The sequence below is a fragment of the Mus caroli genome, chromosome 1, assembly GCF_900094665.2.
Source record: "Mus caroli chromosome 1, CAROLI_EIJ_v1.1, whole genome shotgun sequence".
Classification (NCBI taxonomy): domain Eukaryota; kingdom Metazoa; phylum Chordata; class Mammalia; order Rodentia; family Muridae; genus Mus; species Mus caroli.
Genome location: NC_034570.1, coordinates 81,561,986 through 81,587,956, shown reverse-complemented (window position 1 = coordinate 81,587,956; position 25,971 = coordinate 81,561,986). Strand labels below are relative to the sequence as shown.

General features: G+C 50.2%; 1 protein-coding gene across 1 annotated transcript in view; it reads right to left on the bottom strand.

The window, feature by feature from the left end:
* Positions 1-25,570, bottom strand: part of Sh3bp4 (SH3 domain binding protein 4) — an 80,677-nt gene extending 55,107 nt beyond the window's left edge. Inside the window, exon 1 of the mRNA XM_029480361.1 lies at positions 25,407-25,570. The gene's annotated coding sequence lies outside the window, so the exon portion shown is untranslated. The remainder of the gene's footprint in view (positions 1-25,406) is intronic.
* Between the last annotated feature and the right edge of the window lie 401 nt (positions 25,571-25,971).

The window sequence follows — 25,971 nt, the reverse complement described above, 5'->3', positions numbered from 1 at the left end:
TTCCAGGGATCCAGGACACACCTGCCTGAGCTATCCTCTGACTGTTCTACACATCTCTTTATTCCCGATTTTCTTCTTCACAAGCCCCATTAATTAGGCACGAAAGGTTAGCCCGCTATAACGAGGTTCCCACCCCTCACAGCTAGGGCTCATTTGGCTCCCAGGGATGTGAAGTTACAGAGGGCCATCGCTGTGTCACCTCAGGGTCCTCATCAGCTCCCTTTCCTCCTTGCCTCTGTGAACAGCAATTTGGCAAGATTAGCCAAGTGTGCTGGGAACCAGGGGGGAGGGGGACAGGTTGAACATGAAAGTTGCCTGCATGCGTTAGCATGAGACAAAAAAACAAAATCAAAACCCGGCAACCCCATCCTGGAATGACAAGGACTGTGAGCCAGCAGGGAGGACAGGCTCCTCTGAGCTGCTGCAAACTTTTCCTCTCTCTGTTCTTCTCAGTGTTGTCACAGCAATGGCTTGGAGTCACCTGTCCCCAAGCCCACGGAATGGAGAAGGGATACTCCCTGTGAGGGCTGTGCTTGGTTGTCAATTTGATGTCATCTGCAGTTAACTACAATCCCGCACACCTGTGAGGGATTTTTCGGGATTGAATTATTTGAAGTGGGGAGAACTACCTTAAATCTGGGACACACTTTCTAGTGACTAGAGATCTAGTCCTATACAGGGGACCGGGAAGAAGGAAGCGCTCTCTTTGCTTGCTCTCACTCTGGACAGCATTTCATTCCTTCACTGGCATTAGAGCCTTCGTCTTTGGGACTCCAGTGTACTTTTAAGATATGTGCTCATGCAATTAAAAAAAAAATTACTGGCTTCTTGGACTTTCCATTGGGAAACAGCCATTTTTGGACTATAACCTGTAAGCCACTATAATAAATCCCATATATACTCATTCTATCCATTCTGTTTCTCTAGAGAACCCTGAAAAATACATTTCCTTTCCTTACAACCCTCGGGGGTCAGGAAGAAAGCCTAATAGAAGTCCATACAGCAAGAGGCACCATAGCATAATGGGTATCACACCACAGTAACACACAGATTTCTTTTAGGGGGCAACCAGGTTAAGTGCACATGGTGGATGCTCCCTCCCTATGGAGGGAGGGTGCTCCCCAAAGCAGCACACCAGGCCTCAGTAAACACCCCAAAGAAACCCTAGGATTCATGCTCCCTCCCTCCAGGAACAACTCCCAGGCATGGTCTCACAGCTCCTCAAGAAGGTCCCAGCCCCGTGCAGTCTCGGTGTCCACAAGGTCATTCGTTCAGCAGTTCACCTCTTGCTGTTTTCCTCTCTCACCTCATCTTCCTGGTGCCCCAAACCCTGTTCCTGAGAGAAGTCACCATCCAAAATACCAGGCTCTGCCTCTGGGGGTGGGGGCGGGGTGGGGGTCACAGTCTGGAACAGATGGGAAATGTACAGCTGGCTCTAGGTCACTGGTTTGGCTTTTTGCCAAGACACAAACACAAGGCTGATACACACACACAAAACAGCACTCCTGGCTGGTTCTAGTCAATGCTGGAGGGTGACTCTGTATTGTTGGTACACACACACACACACACACACACACACACACACACAGACCAATTTAAAAAGCCATGCAAATATTTTGTTCCATTAATACAACACATTTACACCCCTGCTAAATCGGAGGTAAGAGAGCAAGCGTCACCTGTACTCCAACAGATGTTTTTTCGTCAATAATATACACAATCACCATGGATCACTCCCAGGTTAAAGATCACCAGAGGTGATGGGATTGGGGCTGTCAGCTAGGTCTGGATACTAATGCAGGAGCCTTGATCCTAGGCTAATCCGCAGGGAAGCGCACAGTATGGAAGGGCTAGAAAGCTGAACCCAGTCTTATGGGGTAAAGCCAAGGAGATAGCCAAGGAGACAGGGTGAGCAGGGAGGGTTAGATCTACAAATCCTTCCTCTGCCCTTTTTAGCTTCTAGCGTTTACCAATCTCCCTGCCTCCGGTACCCAAAGCACACTCGTTTAGTCTGTATCTGTCATCAGTTCCTGTGGTTGAAGCTCCCTCCGCCACCTCTTACAAAGACACATGTGTTTGCATGTCGGGCAGAAGTAGGAACCATGCATGGTAGGGCCTGGACATGGTCTGAATGCTGAAACCTTAAGTCTCCCAGACTGGAGGTGTTAAGAAAAGGTAAATTCTCTAAGAGGTGGGGCCTAGCAGAAGGTAATCGGTGGTAGGGTCGCCCCTACAAGGAATTCATCTAGCCACCCTGCTAGATGAAAAGAACAGTCTTGCCCTATCCTAGACTCTCTGGTTTTCTGTCTCTCCCAGGGATCTCAGCACCCAATGAAGCTGGCGGGAGGCTCTTGAATCTCTTCTTAATCAGTTCTTTATTAATGAAAACACCAAGAAATCCTGACACCCCAGGCTCCTCCCATCTGCAAAGGCCCTTTTGCTCTAATAGGTAACGGTCACAGACACCAGGGCCTGGGTATCTTTCGGGATGCACACTCTAGCAAACACTGCATAGTTTACTGCCCAACCCCCGCCCAGCCTCACTTGCCTCTCCTTCTTGCACAAATGCACCTCCCCCTTGTCCCTGTATCTCCAGGAAAAGTGTTCTCTGAGACAAGACCTTTGTCCTGATCTCTTGTGCACGAGGAAGCCTCTGGATTCTAGCAGGCACTATTGCAAAGATGATGGCTGGGTGTTCACAGTATGGACACAGACTTAGGTTCTCATACCCTAGGTGCAGACAAGTTGCTGATCCTAGAGGATTCTGGTTGAACAAGTACATTAGGGATGATCCCCCCAACCCACCCCCCAGAGTAGGTAGAAAGTGGAGGCCAAAGGTCATTTAAAAAGAGAGGCAGTCTGCTGTACTCACTCCCCTTTGCACCTGCCTTCTAGAAAGAAACGAGTAAAATTAAATTTTTCTTGTGAACTATCAAAAGGAGTTGTTTGACAGCATTTTTCCATTCCAGTATCATTGTGCAGGGACTCAAAAGCTGGGTGACGCCCACAACAAAGGTCGCCATGGAAACCGCTCACCTCCCTCCTGAAAATCATGACTTCAACCTCTCCATCCTCCCAAACCCACTCCAGATTGTTACCGAAGAACCTTTGTGCAAACAAACACCAGCGACTGCCTGAATGGCAGGAAATGTGGCAGCTTTTTTTCTAATTTTAACTTTGCTCCAGGAATGTGTGTGTGTGTGTGTGTGTGTGTGTGTGTGTGTGTGTGTGTGTGTTTGGGGGCCCACATTCCTTTGCAGCCACCTCCAGGGAGCCCAGAGAAAAAGCAGATCTCAGGCAGGCCTTCTCAAAGGAGGATGCACCACAAATGTCACTACTCCAGCCAGAGTGGAGTCCAGGGCCTGAGCACTCAGGTCATGGCCAGGAAAACCTGGAAAACAATCCTGCCAAGCATCCCCTGGGACAGAAGGGTTCCAAGGAGTCTCATTCTGTTTTAAAGCCTTGCATGGTGGAGTGCCCCCACCCCCACCCCCGCAGTGAAAGAACACTTTAAGAACCAGCGTTTGCCTAGTTCTAGTAAATTCGAAGACTTTGTAGGATCCAGTAAGAAAAGTGAACCGAAACCATGTAAAAAATCTGGTTGGAACAAAGGAGAATAATAAACATGAGTTTGGGGGAGGGGAGGCAGATGTACCTGCATTGAAAGTCTATCAGATACACATCACCCGGGGCAGACCAGCTCCAATATCACAAGGTGGTCAGTGTGGAGCTTGATGCAGAGGAATAGCTGGGGGGTGGGGGGAGGTGTGTGCAGAGGATCCGATTTCCACTGGCAGTGTGCATGCTGGGGCAGACAAAGCGCTTCCCTGTCACACTCTACCATCCTACAGGAGAAGCAGGGACAAGTCCCTGCTTCAAAAATCCCCACAGCGAAGGTGGGGGAAATTCACACAGGTGTACCCAAGGACAGCCTGGTGGGTCAAAAGAAACCCAGCGCTGAACAGCAAATGACCGCAGACAACAGAGGTTGGACATTTCTCCATTTCAGTGGCTCAGGAAGCAGGGTTGGTTTAGCTGAGCGAAGACACCATCTTCTGGGGTCTAAGCCTCTCTCTCAAACAAGGTCAGGGTCTCTCATCAAGGTTCAACCTGATCACCTGGTTGGAGCTAATAATGGTTTGTGGCTTCCTTGCTGTGCTGGTGCGAGACCACCCTCGTCCCACCTCAGGGGAGTTTGTGAACAAAGCCAACGAGTTATTAAGCAAACACTCACCTTTTGTTGTGTTTTGTTTTGACTTGACACAGAGATTCATGTAGCCCAGGCTGGCCTCAATCTCCCTAAATAGCTTAGGATGGCCTTGAACTTCTGCTCCTCCTGCTTTCAACTTGTGCATGCTAGGCAAGCTCTACAGACCAGCAGAGATCCAGTCTGAAACATTATCTTCAGAGGAACTAATCTTATAAGAGGCAACCAGAGACAGGAGAGACCATCAGAGTGAACTCTGTGTGGTACAAATGTAAACAAGCAGAGGATGGTCGACAACACAACAAGGTTAGGAATAGCTCTCTGCCTTACTTAAGATCCACCAGATAAAAGGACTGACTGAGCTCAATTGATGCCTCAGCGCTTGGTGCAGTTTCAGAGGACCAGGGTTCGATTCCCAGCAACTACATGGCAGCTCACAACCATCTGTAGTTCTCACTGCAGGGAATCTGATGCCCTCCTTTGGCCTCCATCAACACCAGGCACACTCATGCAGGCAAAAAAAAAAAAAAATACTCATAGGCAAATTTAAAATATTTTAGAAAAACACTACATCTGAAACAGGGGGATAGGGAGGACAGGCTGAAGTCGGTCTGTGCTAGCAGTGGCTGTGTAAGTCTGGAAGACAGCTCTCTGTGACTCTTCAATGACCACACTGCTGTCCTGCATTCTGTCTATATGTTTAGGGGTCACCTTCCTTGGTCCCTTGCATGGTAGTGACAATAGACACTGAGAGCCTCCGAAAATTCAGCTTGTTCCTGCTGGGCATTCCTCATTCCTGTTTATCTTGCTCAGAAAGAGAACCAGGCCAGCTCAAGCCCACACCACTGCCCGGAAATCCTCTTTGCCCTCCTTGCCAAACCTCAACAGCGGCCTTGGCCTCGGATTCTTCTCTGAGGCGAGGTTGCTCCTCCCAGGTGGGGTGAGTGTGCTCAAGGATCGCCCCACCTGTCTTAACTACAGGCGCCACAGCTATAAGACTCGCTTCTTTCATTGGGTCAGGGCTCCACTCCAGGACACTGAAGCATCTTCTTGTTGGGGTGTCTGTGCATCTCTGGCAACTGAAAACACCAGTTGACTGTCGGAAGCTAGGAGTCACACAAAGCTGTGTGTAAGAGTGACCAATCAAACACTCCCAAAACGAGGACAGACACCAGTCTGCAATGAGGAAGGAGCTAGGAGGGTTCACCAGGGAATGTCGTATGAACCGGATGACTTGAGCCTCTGTGAAAGGGCCCGGGGTCTGGTGAGGGGCTCAGAGGGGCATTTGTGTCTGCCCCTCACACCTCAGATACTAGCTGAGCCAACAAACAGGTGAATGTGGTCCTTGTGGTTTTTCACAAAGGAAGGCGCATCAAAGCACCTGCTAAGTCAGATGGGGTTAGTCAGCATACAGAGCGAGCCCAGGTCTTGGGAGTTAAACATTTGTGTGTGCGTTGAAGAAGGGTGTGTACAAACAGAAGAATCAGAGGAGGAACTGCTACGGGTTAGCTGGGACACTACATGTCTGTGACCACAGTGCATGGCAGCCCAGGGAGTGAAACTCCTTCAAGTCTCCACCACAATACTCAGGCCTTCTTTTTGTTTGTTTGTTTGTTTGTTTGTTTTAAAGTGCTCCACAAACCTCCAGGTTCTTCCTAGGGCGCATACCATGTAAGTGACGTGTGAGTGTGGGGGGCTGTGCTTAACAGATAAGACCTCAAATGCACACTTCAGTAAGCTCAGAGAGCTGTGTGTTGGCATGAGGAAGAAAACAGAAAATGTGATGTCGGGACTCTGGAGGAAGCCTGCAGGGGTGGGAGTGGGGTGAATATGAAGTTAGGGTACAGCCAGGACAAAACAGCATGATCCGAGGAGAACAGTGCTTAGGAAAGAAGGTGGGCCAGGGCTTGACAAATCTGGCTGTCTATCAATTTCGGTGCCTCTGAGGACCACAAGCACTGAACAGCACCCAGTGTATACCAAGAAAGTCACAGGAAGGCCTTCAGGGTGTCTACCCACTCACCAGCAACTGTAAAATCCCAGAGGCCCAAGAGAGGTGGCTAGCTACCCTGACTAGTCCTCATCCAGCAAAGATACCACCGTGAATGTGGAAGCTATAGGCTGTCTGCCGCCTGTTCTCCGAGAAGCTTTCAGATGCAGAAGTCGGAACAGACGGACCAGGATCGGAACCCAGTACCACAGCTTCCTACAGAGCCTCCCACAAGCCACAGGTCTGCTCACCCTCAATTCTTCAGCTATGTCACCACCTCAGAAGGTTACTGTGGATAGGGAACACCTGAGAGGTATCAGGAACTCTGCACAAACCAAAGTCAGTGCCTGCAGCTGTTCCCCCATCCCAGACCTGCTGGGCTAAAGGATGCAATCTTACATCATCACTAGGTCGGTTCTGGGCAGGCAAGCAAGCTCTGAGAAGTGATGGGCTGGGGGGATCCAGCATGTGTAAGCTGGGCCCAGGAAGAAAGCCCTCTTCCTAAAACTGGAAACTTAAGTACAAGGTCCTCTCCTCTCTTCCTCCCTCCCTCCCCTCCCCTCCCCCCCAGACACATATACACACACACACACACACAGACACACGGGGGAGGGTACACATAAATGCTTACTCCCAAGACCTGGGATCACTCTGTACACTGACTAAGCCCATCTGATTGAACAGGTGCCTTGATGTGACTCAGTACCTGGGCAAAGTTTAGCTGTCAACTTTGCAGGAAGAGCTAATCCCATCCCACTTTCCATCCTCCCTCCCCTAGGTCACTGGCAGGATTAGCCAGGACCTTGACAAGGTTCCCAGTACACCTGCCAATTCACTCCAAGGCCAGGTGCCCTGGGCTCTGAATTTCTGAGCAGTTTATTAATGGTCCATTGTCTTCAGCACCCTCCTCCCTCTCTCAGGTTCACTCTGCAAAGAGATAATCCCTACGCTGCTTAGAAGCTCCACCACAGCTAGCTGGGACATTTAGCTCACCTCTAAATGTCCAGGTCAGGACTGAACAAAGAGGCTGCTGATGGGAAGAGGAGGGAGGCCCAGCTGGCTGAGCATCGCTCTGCAGAGAATGGAGATACTGGACCTCCCCACTTACTGCCTCCCTCTGGTCCTTTCATCCGCTCCAGGGTCCCGTCCGGGACATCACACATCATCTCGCTGTCTTGACTGTGTAATTTCCCCATGCATTTCTGTTAGGTGATCTTGACAGTTCTGAGGACCAGCCAGGTGCTTTAAAAGCTGTTTTGCTGCTGGGAGTTGTCTTGGGATAGTCCTATGGGGTTATGTAGCACTGGCAGGATCATCACACGGGAACGCCTGCTGTCATCACACCAGACTGTCGGCAGGGTTGAGCACTGCTAGGTGGACTGTGGGCACCTGGCCAGCATCTTTCAGGCCCCTGTCCCCTCTCTGGCTCCTATCCCTTTCCACTCACAGATGCTCCTGTGCCACTGCCAGCAAGAGAGGCCCAAGACGCAGCCCCCACGTGCATTCTACAACAGGAAGCATAAATCCAGAGGCGGGAAGTCCAGGCCTTTCATTCCCACACACCCGCCCTGACATCTGGATGCTCTTGAGGTTGAGGTAGTAAAAGAGTGGTCGGTAAGCTCGCTGAAGCCTCAGTGAGAGTGGCAGGGAAAAATGTCTTAAGGTGATATCTGTGCTTATCGTGGGACCTTAATGTCTTAAGGTGATATCTGTGCTTATCGTATCAAGTGGGGCTTGACTACCACTTGCCTTCCCCAGAATCTTTATGCCAGCCTAGTCAAGTGGGTAACACTGGATAATACTGGATATAAATATAACAACAGTAACAACAACAGCAACAATAATAACAACAAATAACCCGCGTCATTGCTTAGAAGCTCCATCATAGCAGCGAAGTCAAAGCAGCAGGAACGTGAAGCAGCAAGTCCCACCACATCCCCCATCAAGAGCTGCGAGGAATAAATATATGCGTGCTTAGTACTCACCTAGCTTTCTCCACTCTTTTACAGTCTAGGGCCCAAACTAGGCTGTCTTCTCATGTCAATTAAGGCAACTGAGACATCACCCACAGACATGCCCACAAGCTAACCAGATCCAAAGGAGCCTCTCTTCCAGACCCATCAAGACTCTCTTCCCTGGTGATTCCAGACAGTGTATACCATTGACAAAACTAGTCACGACTTGTTCTATACTCAGCCGGAGACAGTCACTCCTAGTGACAGATGTGCTCACCTGACAGTGGGGGCTTTAAGTCTGCAGGGATCCTTTGCAGGGCTAAACTGGTATGCTAACCATTAGAAGACACAGCCAACCACTGACTATATCATATCAGGCCCTGGACTCTGCTTTAGGCCCCTTGGCTGTAAGAAGGCGGCTCAGGGTTCTGAGACCAGCTTCTCTGGGGTCAGACTGTGCTGAAGATGACAGGAAAGCGAGGAGGGAGAACAGACACACGCAGGCACAGCAGCTAGGATGACTCGGGTAGCAGGATCTCTCAGTTCTCATGGCTCCAGGACAAACTACCTGTGCCCCATTGCTGACTCTTGAAGCTTGGGCAAATTGCTTAGTGTCTTGGTTACTGATGCCTTGCTGGTCAGACTCTAGATTTAGAGTCCCCAGGCAATCAATGAAAGCCTGGTGGCGATGTGTTCCAAGTGTGGGAGGGAAAGGACACCATGCTCAGGGGCTCATGTGCCACTGCTGTGCACTTCAGTGGGGGCTGAAAGGCTCTGGACCTTGCAGAAGGATGACAGCAGGAGAGAGGCAGAGCCCGGAGACCCACAAGCCGCCTGGCAGCTGCCACTGAGGGTTTAAAGAAAGGAACCAATTCCATTTTCTGATAACAATGCAATCCTCAGTAACACCTGCCTTCCTAAGAGCTCTGTGTGCACACACTCACCCTTGGAGATACTCCATTCCCTCACACCCCACTGCCTCTGCAGGCTCACAGCTCACACCACCTTCTCTTGCCAGTTCCTGGGCCCCCTGAAAAAGGCAGCTGTTTGTAAGACTGGGCACAGCTGGCTCCAAGGGACAGGACCACGACTCGTGCCAGGCACACTCCACGGCACTTCTAATCGGGGTGCTTTCTTATGAGCCCCGTTGCTAATCGCCATCCCCATTACAAATTGGCCTATGTCATGAACAGGCGGGGCCTGTGGTAGTGAAACATAACCTCAGGGAGATGCAGGCCAGCTCAGGTTCCCTCCTCAGCACTAGCCAGGGGACAATCTGAGGAAGGACAGGCCCCACGCTTTTCACATGTTCTGAAACTTGCCACTAGCCTGGGCTCTGAGCAACAGCCCAGAGACACCATAAAACACAGCAAGAACTAGAACCCCACCCCACCCCACACCCACGATCACCAAATCTCTGTGGGGCTGCACCAACCCATCCCTAAGACAGAAGCTAAAAATCCCTCACAGTTCCCTGTGTTTCCACAAGGGTCCCACACAACTAGGGATGGGACCTTGAATATTCTTCATCCTATAGCTGTGTGTCCCCCAGGCTGTGGAGAAGCTGCTGAAATCTAAAGCCCCATTTGGTCTGGAAAAGCACTCGGGGATACAGTTTCTGTCTGCATTGTGGTCCCTAGACCCCAGGCTGAGAAAGGAGGGCAGGGCAACTAAAAGGCATGATGATGAGCCTGGCTGTCCAACCAAGGGCAGGAGGCATCCGTCTTCCCCAGAAATGTGGTGTGGCTTAGGTCAAGATTCTGCCTCTGTGAAGACAGCTCTGTGGCTATTCCAATCTTGAAGAGGAAGGGCGGGTTGAAACTGTTACTACCCAGAATGCACAGAGTAGGCAACCTCATGTTCTAAGTCAATGAAGAGTGTTAGAGATAGACGCTCAGAAAGAGGTATCTCCAGAACACCTGCACACCTGGATGGTCTGTGGGTGACCTTGGTGTCCACTGGTGGATGTTGTCCTTGTGCCCTGGCCAGCAAAAAAAGGCAGGCTGCAAAACTGGTGACAAAGGATGCCACTTTGAAAATAATGCCTGTGCGATTTATCTCATGGCAATAGCTATAGATTATCAATTTCTTCTCTGATTTATGTTTTCTAAGTTGTCTATAGTGAGTTTAGATTACTCAAACAAAGGCAGCATTCCCACTGGGCTCAAGTCATGGAGCACCTTAGGCAACCCGATCTCAGGTCTAAACCTCCACCTCGACATGTTTCATGTGCTGTCTGCCGCTGTACCATGCGTGTTGGCCCTAAACAATAGTTCGGGCCTGAAATTCCAGCATTTGGGAGGTTGATGCAGAAGAGTCAGGAGTTCAAGGACGCCCCCAGCTACTCGGTGAGTTGAGCTCTATGAGATCCAGTTCGTCTCAACAGAGAAATACCGAAGTCCTAATCTGCAAGTGGCCCCAGGTAGCAATGGTGGGAAAAAGCTTGTTCCCTCCCACCTTCCATGAAAAGTCGTGTCAGTACAGAGGCTGTGGGGAAGGCAGGCTAGAGGTGAGATGCTGCAAAGCCTCTGCATGCTATCCGAGAAGTCTGGGCTCACTCTGTGACACTACAAGACCCTGGGTCACCTGCAGGCCAGGAGGAGGCACCATCAGATCAATAGTCTGGCTCTTGGAAAAGGGTCAAGACTGCAATGGCATGTCTTGGGTGAAGGGTATCAAGTGTGTCTGCTGGGTGAATCCAGGAAGCAAAAGTAGAAAGAACTGGAGGCGGGGCTCAAAGGCAAGCAACGAACTCACTGGCCACTCTGTGACTCACAAAAGGTTGTAGCAGGACTTCAAGCCTCAGGAGACCATCAGCATTCATGTTAACACACGATCTCCAAGCTTCCATGAAGAAAGTTATACACTGAGGTAGAAAAACCTGTCATACTCCAAAGTCAGTCACAGCTCAAGGTTAAACACACGGAGGGAAATCCCACATAAAACACCCCAGACACTAACGAACTAGAAATCAGAAACAAGAGAACACCTTACAGCACTAGTAGACACAATACTCTCCACCCTTCAGGGGCCCCTGGGAAGAGGAGAAGGGGCCTGGGTGTAACCCCGGGCTGCATTGATCATCACCCCCATCCTGGTTAGGTTTATTGACACCTAGAGTCATCTGGCAAGGCAGAACTGAAGTTAATAACCCAGATCAGATTGGCCTATGGCCTTGTCTGGGAGATATCATCTTGATAATTGATATGGGAGGGTCCAGCCCACTATGGGCATCACAATCCCTATGAAAAAAAGGCCTGGGCTATAAAAGACAACTAGGTCTACCTTTCAAAAGAACAGAGGAAGAAAGCTATCACCAAGGTGTGAACTATAGGCACTAGCCACACAGCAAGCCTTCTTGTCAGTACTGGGGCTGCCTGATAAAGATGCCCAACACACAACCGGAAGCACAACACCAACTGTCTATGTCAAGTTCTCCATTATAGAGAAAGCATGACCGCTTTGCAAATGCCCAAGAATAACCATAAACACTGCTACCCCCAAATAACCACTCTGAGCAAAGTTCAAAAAATATTCAGAACATTCCATCAGCCATGACTACTGTGTTAGAAGAAGAAAGGTCATTCTGGAACATTCTGTTGGGCATGATTATTATCTCTCAGTTAATTTGAGAACATGTCTCTGGTAGACCACAGTTCAAAGAGGCCCCACTCTTCATTCCTTCCACCAAGGACTAGTGAAAAGAACCAGGTGTCTCAGGTCACCCGCACAGAAGGGGTGGGTTTCTACATAGGTGGCAGGAGGTACTCTGGTCCACCAAGTGGTGAGCTTCTTATTGGTGGGTGATCAGAAGAACAGCATATGGAGATGTGTGACACAGACCACTAAGGTCAAAGATGCCTCTCCAATACCTACCAGGCAGGGCCATGAGCAGATCTCCTCAACCAGGCAGCAGGCTCCGATGGATGGAGCCAAGGAGGCCGTGGGAAGAAGCAGCCAGTGTCACATCATACCGAGTACTTTGCATCAGGGATCTGGACAAGGCAGCTACAGGGCAGTATCTATGTGAATACTGAAGGGCAAGGATGGTAAAAGCCTATGGAAAAGGGGAAAGAGACGGAAAGGGCTGTGGCATGAGGGCAGACGCTAGACACAACACCATGAGAATGAGGCCGATCGAACTGCCCTAAGCTTCAGGTGTAGAGGTGTACAGGGAGCAGGGTGCAGGGTGGTAACTGCTACATACAGACTACTCCAGAGGCCAAGAGCATAGGTAGCCTGGAGATAGCCAGGAGGTGAATGATGGCAAAGCAAAGCATCAAGGTGAGGCTGGAGAACTCTCTAACACCTCCACATGCTCTCCCGCAGGGTCTCACCCAGTCAAGCCTCACCTCCTGCCTTTGGACAACACATGCTCCTCAGATCACCCACCAGGACATCTTCTGGCCTCTCTCACATGTCACCTGACACCCCAGGTTCCTGCCTCCCACTGAGCTCCTTGGACTGGTCACAGCAATGGCCTGTTCACCCTGGAATCTGGAGGGCCTGAGAGCAGCCTAAGGAAAGCAGTCTGGTCCTCGCTGCTGGCTTCTGGGCTTCTCGGCTCTAAAAGTGTGATCTACTTTCTCTGTTACATGAATGAAGTAAGAGTCCCCGCTCCCTCAACTGGGACAGAAAAATACATTTCCGGACAAAATGCTGGACTCTGGACAGGTTGTCAGAAATGTCACAGGCCATGTCTGTCACTACAATTATCCTGGCACCACAGAGACAGGTCTGGCACAAACATTTAAGACTCAAGAGGAGAGAATATACAAGCTTGGCCTCTCAAGTCAGTGAGACCATGGTTTCCAATAGCTCCTCGCTCACGCATAACGCTAGCTTAACAAAGCAATGACTCCTATTCTCTGCTAGACGGGTGATGTGCACACTGGTCGGTATCACAAGAACTTGCCATCCGTGAAAATGACTTAATTTCTGAAGTTTCTACAGAACCTTGAAATTCAAAGGAAGACAGGAGACTCCAGACAGTAGCCACAACTGAGGATAACCTCGGGAGCCAGGTGGGAGAGGTGGAAAGGAGCGGGAAGCTAAGCTCACGATGCAGGTGCCTCGGTTAGCCATGTTTGCCTGGTGTTCTCAGGATTAATGCCCTAGGTTCCCGCATCGTCATGGGGCTTCCGTTCTTTCTCAGCAAACCAGGGTCAGGACCATTTAACCCTGCGAATGTCCCCAGAGACTAAATAAATCAAAGATCCTGTTGTAGTGACTGCCTGGCAAGACTTTGCAAATAGCATCTGCCGCTTCTCTGACCCTCTTTGCTCCTATTTCAAAGGCACACTTTGCTTTGTTTCCTTAAATAAGGGGAGTAGTGACCCAACGGTCTCCATGTCAAAGCTCACACCTAACCGATTCCTGCATGTTCCTTTCCCAGCCACTTCGCCAGCTCTGTGGAATGACTGCCAGCAGTGCCAACTGAGGGCAAAAGACAACCACAAACAAATGAATGCTCTCAAAGCACCCAAGTTTTTCCCATAATGCCCAGTTTCTTGTCATCTGCTAAGTAATTGGCACTTAGCTCTGAGTGCGTCAATCACCTGTTACTCCGCCTCCTGGTGGGGCCAAATGGATGCCATTCTCCTCTCTTCCAGCCCACAGGAATCATTCCTTCTCTCCACTGTAAGAATCGAACTCATGCATAGCAAGCAGTCAATTTCCAGATGGTTTTTAAAAAGGCATTTATAGCATCATTCCTAGGTTTTGTGGCAGCATCCTCAGAACTCCACCTGGGGGTGCTGAGGACCTCTGCTTTCTTCAAAGATCAGGCTGTCTCCAAGTTTCCCAAAGAACACTCGAGACTATCTAGGTGTATGTGTGCTACAGGGACATCATTCTGGCAGTCAGTGAACTACAAGTTAACAGTAAGCTTGGGTGTAGAAAAGATGGTCTTCATAGGGGACCACCCGCCTTCCTGATCGACTTCAGAGAAGCCAGTCCACAGGCAGATTCTGCACAGCTATTCCCATCAGCAGAGGCAACTGGGCGATAAAATGTAGAACTGTAGGGAAAGTCTCTTCAACGGAGAGTAATTTTATAAAGATCTCACAACAGGACTGGAAGGAAAGTGTTCCACTTGTGTGGCATTCATGTGAGGTTGCAGGCAGGGAGCCCAACTCCTCTGCACACCAAGACTTTGAGGAAGGGACTCAAGGGCTCAGTCCCTTGCCTGGGTCACCTCCCAAGCTATGTCACCCCCTGGACTGCTCACCCCCTGGGCGGCTTGCCCTCTGGCCTTCAAATCATGCTCACACATCTAATCAAATTTCCCCAGTGTCCTCAAATAAAGTTCAAAGCTGACAGGAGCCCAGAAGGGCCATGTCCGACCAGGCACCTGCCTCTGGCATCCTCCCCTGGTGCTTTGGAAACTCTCTTACCACTGCATCCCTTTTGGTTCTTTGGATTCTGCAAGCCTGGAACCTGACTGACTACCAACTAGCCGGCAAACTCCTACCTTACCTACCCTGACCTACACATTCCTGCATGACCTAAGGCTTCTTTGGGAATCCTATCCTGCCCCAACTTCAACCTGAAAGTCCTACCTTCCTCCCCTGTGTACTTGAACACTCTCTCATGCGATGAGTAGACACCCCTGCAGAGCTGTCTCTGGGGTCTCCATACCTCCTTTACCTACTTAGTCAGGCAGTGAGTGGGTTAACATTAAACCCAATGCTTGACCTCAAACCCAATAAAGGGAGCACCTGGCACTCAGAACCAAATCACAAAGCTAATGAGCCCTGAGTGTTTCAGACCGCCAGCCAAGCCAGTCCATGACCCTCCTCAGGGTTTTACAAGGCCCCCAAAATGCTGCTTCATGTTACCAATGGGTAGATGAGTCACACGCACAGCCAATGCCAAAACCACTCTCAGGAGACAGGCCAAAAAAATATTCCACCCATAAATTGGTTTTTCTCTCTTGCCAGACTAAAGAAGTCCTGTGACACTGAACTGCAGTCTGGAGAGAGAACTGTGACCTGGAGCCGGAGTCAGCAGCCGGGATCAGGATTTCTCTCAATGAACACAGAGGAACGTTCCCAAAGTCAGGTCGGCACCTTTCCCTGTGCTAAATCACAGGGAGAGTGCAGTCTTTCTGATAGAGAGCCCGTAAGTCTCTCCTAGATGACCTGGAGAGCTCAAGACCTTGGCTCTCAAACCTGAAGACATGAAAGTCACCACCTGTCCCCTTCCTAGGTGTAGCCCCTCACCCTACCGGAGGGTTCCAAGAGAAACACAACTTCCAAGAGTAGTGCACCTTGGGGAACCAGCCCCTACGAGAGGTGGGCAAGGGAGGCTGCTTTTAGAGCAAACAGAACCTGCTCCCAGCAGCATCGCCTCGTGAGGGGCTTTACTGTACAGGATGAGCATCGCCAATAGTCAATCACTGTGAAAAGGGCTTTATAGATTTTGACTCATTCTAAGGGAAGCTTGTACTGAAAGATGCTTATGTTTATGAGATATTCCCTGAATGTAGCTTATGATCAGAGCAACTAGGAACTGTGTGGTTACACGGTTAAGTCTGCCTTTACTACCAGCCCCCTCACTCTGGAGAAAGAAGCAAGAGAATCTCCCAGGAGTTCAAGACCATTGTGGTCTATTCAGCGAATTTTAGGATAGCCAGGGCTACATACTGAGACCCCTGTCTCAATAAATATAAAATGTGCATGATGAACCTCAACACGAACCTAGCGTCAAAAGCAGGAACGCAGATCCTATTTATCAACCTGAAAACATCAACTTCAGACAAGCACCTTAAAAAAAAAATTAAGTATTTGTCCAAAACAGATCCCTGTAGCCAGAAGCACCATGCCGTAGTACCCTCAAATCTCGACACTCACATAAAAATGTGAATGGCTCCGTCGTCTGTGTGGAGACTACTGCTGTGAACTTCCTCCCCTTTAACACTCTCCTCTGTTCTAAAAGGAACATTTAGTTATTGAGTAATAATGCAAATTCAATGCAGAAACAGATTTGGGGGGGGCAGTGATAATTTTTAGAAAGGGAAAAGCATCTGTTTTGTGGACAGCTCCTGCATCTACAAAGTACTCACAGTGTAGCAACCATGCTTCCCCGAGCCCCAGCCAAGCAAGGCACAGGATCCTCTAGCAAGCTGCTTCCTCCCTTCCTAGAGTCTCTCTCTGCTTCAGGCAGAGCAGACCAACCTACGTCTGGGTCCTGCAGCACAAACTGCAGTATCTCACCTCTCTTCTTCCTCTTTCTTACCCCCCTCCTCTCCCTCTATGGGGCTCCTCCTCTTCCTCCTCCTCCCAGGACCTTGAACAAAGGGCAAGGTAAACACACTTGCTCTTTAAAGGTCAGCTGGAAGGTCCAAAGAACCAAAACCCAGTACTCTGTTCTGATGAGAAGACATCCTGACCAGGCCACACCTCCATCAGGTCACTGCCCTGACCACAAAATGCTCCATTTACTCAATATTTAAGAAGTTAAAGACACTTCTCATGATCTCCTTTGAAAATCCCAACAGCAAGAGGTCAGCCCCGAGGTCAACACTTACAGACCCAACTTCAAAAGGAAAGAACGGGGAAGCCCAGGTTCTTCTGCACTGTGACTCGAAACTGGCCCAGCAAAAGGCCACTGTAGAGGCCTCTAGGGAAAAGGAACTTCTCCAATTCTAGCTCACCAAAGTCTTCTTTCAGCTATTGTTTGCCACAATGGCCTGGTGCAAATGCAGCGTGCTAGGAGAACCCCGCTAGTGCTAGGAGAACCCCGCTAGGCTTTCATTTTCTTAATTCGCAGCCAGGATCTTCCTGGATGACTTTGGTTACACAAACTAGCCCATTTCAGATTTGACAGACCACAAAGCAGCAGCTACTTACAGACATGTAGCAATGCACGATAGAGGGAAAAGTCCAATAAAGTCAGAAAGAATCTGAAACCACAGAAAAACTCTTATGTTAAAAATCACAGTTGTTTCAAGTGGGTATCATGTGTATGTGTGTGTGTGTGTGTGCGCGTGTGTGTGCCTGTGTGTGTGTGTGTGTCCAAACAATGACAAGTCCTTTGACTCTCTCCTAATTCTGATAAAAACGTAAGCCAGACTCAGTGTGCTGGTGCACACAGGAACAACGATGGATCCTGATGTCTTATCTCCACTATGGTCTTGGAGAGGTACCAAATTCAAATGCCATTTCCTGGCCCCAACCCTTAAAAGGTGAGCTATTCAAAGGTTTCCCAGTACCTGCCAGGAATAGAACTGCTCTTTGAAAGGCTTTAGGAACAGATTTCTGAAATGAAACACAAGTTTTGTGATAGGATGTCTGGAGAAGAATGAGGCTGAGAATAAACTGTAGCAGCCAGGACCATGTGGCTGTGCTCTGTTCACCCTCTCTGTGCTACTGGGCTGCACAGAACACAGGCTGCTGTGGACTAGCACGATGCATCAGTAGTTCATAGGTGATACATGGGCACCCGTGAATTGTTTTCTGGTAGATCATCACATAGTACCCCGATTTTCCATACATGCATGGACTACATGCACACTTCTGACAAAGCTATCTGTCAGAGCCATAATCCTTGGTGAATTTCAAACACTTAAATGCATTTGAATTTTTTAGCATATTCCACAGACAACTTTGTATCCTAAAGCTATTGAACGTTCAAGCCCCTTTACAAAAAGCAATAACATAAGACTGATAAACAAAGGCAGGGTATATCTGCCTGAATTAAAAATTCAATTGTATCCAACTCTGTGATGGCTACCTGACAGCATTTGTAAGTAAGCTGATTATTATTCATAAAACAGCACTGATGCCAGGAATTACTCTGGTCATATATGCTAAGTTTTAGAGTGCCAAGATACCTTAAAAGAGAAAGGCTTGTCAGACTGAGTCACCACGGCGTTTCACTCGGCCAGTGCACCCCATTGTGCCTAGAAGATGCATAGCTTACGAGATATAAAGATCAGGGGAGGAGGTCAGCCAGTAAAGGGACTAAGTTCAATCTCCAGAACCTAATAAAAGTAAAAGCAGAGTGTGACACACACACTCATAATCACAGTACTGGGGACTCAAAGACAGACAGACAGACTGACCGACCGACCCCTGGAGCTTACTGCCGAGTTCCAGGTCAGAGAGAATGTCTCATAAAGGAATGATGGCCAAGGCTGTCCTCTGGCTTCCACATACACATGCACACACATGCACCTGTATAGAGATACACATGCACCCACACATAGGTATGTTTAACCCACACACACACACACACACACACATAGGTAGACTAACTCACCACCACCACCACCACCACCACCACCACCACCACCACCACCACCACCACACACACACACACACACACACACACACACACACAGGGGACAGGGGTAAAGGCAAAAGGACACTGGATAGACAGATAAATGGTACGGGTTAGCTCTTGACCTTGGGAGACCAGGGGAGCTCTGTTTGGGGAGACCTGATCGACCCTGGGGATAAAGGTACATCATGAGCCATGTCTTTAGAACAAAAGCCCGCCACCAGCCCTCACAAAGGCTGTGCAAGAGCTGCAGATATTAACACCTGGGAAGGTATTTGCAGGTTGTTCTTAGCCTGCTAGACCTGAAGAATGTCTCTCCCTCCTTCCCTGGACCTTCAATCCTACTGCCCATGTGATGTCAGCCCCTGAATATCTGAGAGCATCTTGGCCCTACCCTAGCTCCTGCCATCCTGTCTATCTACTTATCCTCAAGTGATGCATCTGCATCTGTTACTACTGGCAACTCTTCTCCTTTGTCTTAACAGCACAGCTCCTTCAGGACTAACCCGAAAGCCTCCAGGCCTTCATCCTAGGACTCCCAGTTCTCTTTACTGTAACACAGCACCCGATGCCACCTGCTTCTGCATCAGCACACCCTTAGCCTTCCTGCCCACCTTCACGGGTGACCCAAGGTGGCAGCTTCACAGTGAGTCTCCAGAGCCAACAAAGCAGAGAAGAGCCCAGGCCTGTCCCCTTTCTCCTGTGTTTCTTCTCTTCTCCCGCCTGTGACCTGATGTCTCCCCCAATACTATACATACTACACGGAGGAGATCCAATGCCTCTTCCCTACCAGACCTGCTAACCATAGCTGGCTGGGGCTGAAGATGTCTTGCTAAGCCTGGCTAACTCAGTTGAAGGGCATTTCTCTCCGGTGTACCTAATGCTGTTAAAGAGCGTTCCTAGGCTTTAAAATTACTGCTCATCATGGTGGAGTAAATCTAAGCACCCATTATCTGTGTGCTAAGCCCAATGATTTCAAAAAGACCCTTGACAGAGCCCTGAACCTTTTTCCTCCTTTACCTGGATGGTCCCCAGGAAGGCTGTTGGACCTCCTTACCCCTGCTTTAACATGCAAGATCACCTCATCACACACACCTGAGGACCAAATCCCTTCTACCCAGTCTTCTTCCAAACCAGAAGCAACCAAGACCCAGCAAGGAAGGACCTACCATTACCCTGTGATAAAAAGGCCACACAAGACTCCAGAAGGCAGCTGGGGAAACTGGCCTCTGCCTGTTCCTCCCCAAAACACAACACTTCCTTGAATAATCTTCCACACCAGGGAAAACATCTCACACACACACACACACACACACACACACACACACACACACACACACCAGTAACACTGAAGCCTGGTTCATGTGAGCATCACCTGGAAACTTTTGAAAGTTATAGATGAGCTGGGAGGACAGTTCAGTAGGTAAAGTGCTTACCTTGGAAAACAGGAGGACCTGAATTCAATCCCCCACCGAGCACTTCAAGAAGCTGGCAAGGTAGCACATGCTTGCAACCCCAGGACTAGGGGTTCACTGGCCAACCAGGTAACTTGGTGAATCTGAGGCCAGTGGGAGACCTTGTTTTCAAAAGCAAGGTAGAGGAGAATTGGAGAGATGGTTAAAAGCACTTGTCTCTCTTGCTGAGGACGTCTCAGCCCCCAGAAGATGGTGTCACCTGTAATGCCAGTCTCAGAGGATCAGATACCCTCTTGTGACTTCCTCGGGAGCCAGGCACTAATGTGGTGCACAGACAAACAGGCAAGCAAAATTAAACAGTGGGTAGCTCCTTAGTGTGACAGATTGATCTGACCTCCATTGGTGCCACATACACACACACACACACACACACCACATACACACCAACACACACACAGACACACACCACACAGACACACACCACACACACAGACACACACACACACACACCCCACACACAGACACACCCCACACACAGACACACACACACACAGACACAGACACAGACACACACACACACACCGCTATAGACCTAGAGCCCCAAGTAGGAATAGAAAGCACATTTTTAAAGTCCCTAGTGATTTTAAAGCAGTCTGAGTTTTGAAGCTCTCTTGCTGGTCAAATTAGGTTGCACAGTGCCCCCCCCCCCGCCCCCGAAAACCTCTGCAACATCTGCACCCAGGAAGACCCTGCCTAAGCTAGGCAATTATATCTGTCACCTCACTGAAAGGTTTGGTGGAGGGGCTCAGCACATGCAAGATGATCTGAAACTTTTTTTTTTTTTGCTGGCCCCCGCATATGGTTAAATGTGTAGGAATTTTGCCAGCCCACGCTGGGAGCTTAAAAATCAGCCTGGGTGGGAGTGTTTACACCACAGCAATTGGCAGAGGCTGCCACCCAGGCTCTTTGTGTTTCTCCCCTGGAGCAGGTTCCCAGCACACACCTGGCACCTGGCCTCCTACACCAGAGGCTGGGTAAACAGGCCCTCGGATTTCAGTCAGGTTCTGGGATCTTCATGGTGGCCAGGAAAAGACTGAAAAGAATTTGGATCTATAAAAGTCTCTGAAAGAAAGGATTTGGGGTTTGTTGTTGTTAGCTCAGAAGAGTTGCGCTAACAGGCCTCCATCCACAAAGTTCTCCCGGGACAGGCCTCCACTGAGTAGATAAGAATAATCCTGTTAGTGTGTCACTTATTTGGCTGTAAAGAGGAAGGTGGAGTCCTTATCTTACGTTTACTTAACAGCCTTCCTATAATCTTAACTCATGTGACGTCATCAGGCCAGAACACCTCACTCGGTGGTACAGGGGCAGGCTTCTGAGTCAATTCCGCTAGCCTTCTTGCAGATGCAGAACCTCAGATCTTCCAGATACATCAAGCTCTGCCCTGCAGACAGGTAGGATGAAGACACCCGCTGCAGGAGGTGCACACTGGCTGTCTTCCATGAGGCCAAAAAGGCTTCATCACCTTCAGAGTGTGAGCGAGTTTATAATAACCTAAGAAAGACGGCTTTCAGCTATTTCCATGCCTGTTTCTTAACACTCCCCAAATGCATGACTGGGAGTTATTTGCTTCTTTCATTTCAGCACTCTGTGAGGAGGAATGGGGGTGGGGAGGCTCTGGAACGCATTGGTCCAAGTTCAAATCCTGCCTCAAGCATGCATCGACCTATCGAGGTGGAAGAGCAAGCAGAAGTCAGCTTTCCTGTCAACAAGAGTATCTAGAGTGCGGACACCCTGAAGTGCATACAGGAAGATTCCAAAGATACAGAAAGTGTCATTGGAGTGATGCTGTGTGAAAAGGCTTGTCCTGGGGAGACAATATACACGTCTATTCACCCCAGAAGGGGAGCCCACGATAGACCAAAGTATGAATGCCAACACTGAAAATCCAAGCTGGTGAACCAATGAGTTTTACTGGACTTAATTACCGAAGCTAAAATGACTCAAGACAGCCGAGTCACCAGAGCCTGGGTGACAGCTCACAAGAGCCGGGAACTGGGAGCACACTGCATAGCCTGCAGGCAGTTCAACAGGTTGGAGAGTGTCCTTTCCAGGTAACTCAATTTGTTTCTGCCTCTTCCAGGCAGCTGATCTGATCTCTGAGTCCTCTTTGCAGTTTAGCTAGCCTGAGAGTGACTCTCAGCTTTTACTTCTTCCTTTGAAAGGGACCTAGTGAGTCTGGTCAGTTTCAGGGACTTCCTGAAGCTATTTTAAGTTGCTCACCTAACTGTTTAAGGAGCTTCCCCGCAGGACGCAATGGAGAAAACTGTTACATAGCAGATGTCTAGTAGTCTTACCCATCCATCAGATGGATAGCAGTGCTTCATAGCATGCTGACAACTGAAGGTGCGGAGACAACTAAAGACGTTCTTCCATATAGGATGGTCTCCTCTTCCTCCTTAAAACTCAGCCTTGGCTCCTTCATTTCTGAAGCACTGTGCAATCTCTGCCCTCTGGAGACTCACATCTCCCAGGTGCTGGCCTCCATGCCTGGGGTGTGAAGTTATGCAATGCAGATGCCCTGGGGCCTACTGAGTAGCTGGCCAAGGCCTCTTGGAAGACACTGAATGTGGATGCATCGTTCCCTGGGTGTCCTGGTTTTTGGTCAATAATTTTCCTGTCACTTCCCCAAAGAGGGGCAGCCATAGGGCTTGCGTTGTGCAAAGTTTCTCTACAGCCAGGACCTAGACGAAGCCACTAGAAGCTGTGCTGGAAATGGGGCGGCAAATGCAGCAGGCAGTGCACTGGTGGTTAACAAAGCTATCTGCTGGTTATCCCCATTCCTGGCCGTCAGATAGTAACCTTGGGTCAAAGAAATCTTGGTGCTTTATCTCTAGGGTCCTGGGAAATGTCCCAGGGACCTGATTCCAAGTCTCCGGAGAAAGATGGTAACACGATCCCACACAGGTGTCAACCCTGAAAATAACAAAGCCATAGGAAGCCACAAAGCTGTCCACTTACTGAACATGATTCCAACTGGGAGTTAAGATGCTGTGCCCAGAGCCAGGATTGCAAGTTAGGAACACAGTGGCTCTGGCCTCCTCCAAGTCATGGGCTCTCAGAGAGACACCAATGGCCTTCTCCCCCAGGAGGCGCAAGCAAACACACAAACACACACACACACACACACACACACACACACACACACACACACACACACACCATTCAGTTTCAGAGAGCAAAAGGCTCTTAATTGGCTGGGAACAGAGGAATCAAACCCAAGAGGCCTCCCAGGAATCGAATCGAGGGTGTAAACCCCATTCATCATTCATTCTCCCATCTCATTAACAGATTAAAATCAACATTAGAATAGAAAGAAAGTCTATGCAAACAGCCTGGAGGGGAATAATTCCAGCTTGCTGCTGGATTAGCAAACAGCGAAGGAGAAATACTAGGAAGACCCCTCCCACCCCCCAGCCCTTTCTACCTCTAACCAAAAAATTAGCAACACAACTTCGGTGATCAACAACCAGAGTGAAGGGTGCCTCATCAACAATGTATCCAGCCAGCTTTCTGGGCCCTTCCAAGGCCCTGTCTGAGCTCTCATCTGCAACTAGACTCAGGCCATATCAAAGTGCTGGTAGGGATAACAATTAAAAAACCGAAACTATCAAAGGGTCACCAGTAACGTGAAGACAATCGTCCAGCCCAGCTCCTGCCGGGAGACTGGGTGAGGACAAAAGGCAGCCTGTGCCTCACCTCTCCATCTGGGTCCCTATTAATTGTTCTGTAAGAACATTAAAGCCTGGTGCCAGGACCTGGGAACAACAGGAAAAAAAGGAAAGTCCACAGAGGCCTTGCTGGCATTTCTGCAGCCAGCCTCGGAGCCGGTCATTGTTCAGTCCGTAAACACATGAGACATAAAACAAATCGCTGGGAAACCAGGTTGTTCACTTCATGTGTCCTCCCAGGACCAACTGTTCTCTCTTTGAGGGTGACCTGGGCAGGCATTTACAGGACATTCTACAGCTTTGCATATACCAGGCACCAATGCCCCCTGACTTCGGGACAACCCCCTCCCCCAAGTCCAAAAGATGCTGCAGAAAGGATCCTTGAGAAGACCAGTTACTTCCAAGCCTCTCACTTTGAAGGACTTAGCCTGCACCAACAGGAGAATAGGAGTGTGCTCTGGGATCCCTAGGGCCTGCCTAGATCTTGCTTCTTGGGCAGGGTAGCGAAGCTCTAGGTAGCTTGTTTTACCTAGCTACCTAGATGACACTGTGTAACAGCTAAATGCTCCCCAGCACATTGAAATACAGCCGCTGTCCATCTAAGGATGCCAAAAACGCTCTGCAAACCACCCATTAATTTTTATGGTTGGCCTAGGAAGCAGATTGAGAATCATTACTGTCATTTTTACAAGGCTCGGTACCAAAACCACGGACTGGGCTGAGGTATCGCCCCCCCACCCCCATTCTCTCCATCTGTACCCACCATTTCATGGGAAACCCCAGTACATCAAAAGGGTACTCATAACTATCAGAAACAGCCTTTGTGGTAAGGCAGGTCAAAAATTCCAAACTTTGGGCACGAGACAATCAAGGGTTTCAAGCAAGGGTTTTCTTGAGGTTAGGCAAGAAGGCGCCAGGTATAATTCAATGATTAAATCTACAAGGCTGCGACATCCCCACCCCCACCCCCGACCCCCAACGAATGTGGGATCGGCGTAGATCTCGTGTTTATTTCCGCTCTGGACACTCATTGCTTTTATAATTAGAGCAAAAGTTATACTAACTTTATTTCTGCTGCTAAATCACAGAACATCAATCTGATGCACTAACAAGGGAAGAATAAACACGAATAAAGCCCAGCATGGTATTCCCTTTCAAATCTCATAGCTCCACGAGGCTCCACAACCTTCTGTGCACGCAGAGCGGCCAGCCAGCTCTCCGCCGCTCCTCCCGCGCGGCATCTGCAGGCGCCCCACACCCGGGAAGGGCCAGCGCCAGCCAGCCCCACAGTCCGCACCGCTAAGCCCCCCAAGCCTGCGTACTACAACGCCAGATCCCAGCTGGGAGCCTCCTGGCCCCCAAGCCCTCTAACAAGACACACTGGGCGGTGCAGGGCGGCTTCACCGTAAACAGCACTTGCAGAACAACGCTCCTCTATCCTAACCGCTCCCACCCGCACACCCCAGCGCTGTCACCTCGGGGCTGCGCGGTCACTCGATCACCAAGACAGAAACTGGAGTTTTCAATTTCATCCTCCAGGAGGGTTCTCCGAAGAAGTTGAAATGTGCATTGTCACCAAGTTTAACCCAAAGCCGCGCTCTCTTCGCTCCTTCTCAGAACCGCGCGGGTGGTGCCGCGACCCCCTCCGCCCTCCCCGCGCCCCAGGCCCTAGCGACCACGATCCGCAGCCCAGGTCGGGCCGTGACCACAGAGGGCAGGGGGCTCGGAGCTGCTCCAGGCTAGCCGCGCCCCGGAGCCCGGGATGCTGCCCGAAGCTACAGCGCGCGCGGGGATAGGGTGCGCCGTCCGACCCTACGCTCCTACCTGGCTCGCATGGCGCCCCACGGGTCCTGCGGTTCTCTTGTCCTGTGGGGCTCACCCGGCCGGGGGCGCGCGCGACTCCCGGAACCGGGGCCGCAGCGATCGAGGCAGCAGAGGTGGTGAGGTGGCCAGACGCCGCGACAGCTCAGAGCGCTCGGCCCCCGCCGGCGGGCGCAGAGGTGGTCTGGGCCGGGGCGGGGCGCAAGCGCGGGCGGGGCCGGGGCGCAAACAGCGGGCTCAAGGAGGGCGGAGCGCAAGCAGAGACCGCGGGAGGGGCGGGGCCAAAGCTGGGGGCGGAGCGAGGGAGAGGCGGGTCAAGCTCAAGCTGGGGCGTAGGGACCCGGGGCGGAATCGCACTCTTAAGGCGGAGTCTTTGTCGGAGAGGCGGGGCCTAGACGATAGTGGGGCAAAAGTGGGCGGGGTGTGCTCAAATGAGCGTGGTCAATATGAGGTTGGAGCGAGTAGGAGCTGTGCCCGGAGCTGGGGGAGGGCAGTTCTTAGTAAAGGCGGGGCCTGGCTGAAGGGGGCGGGATGTCCCGGAGGGGCGGGGCCGACTGAGCCGCTGATT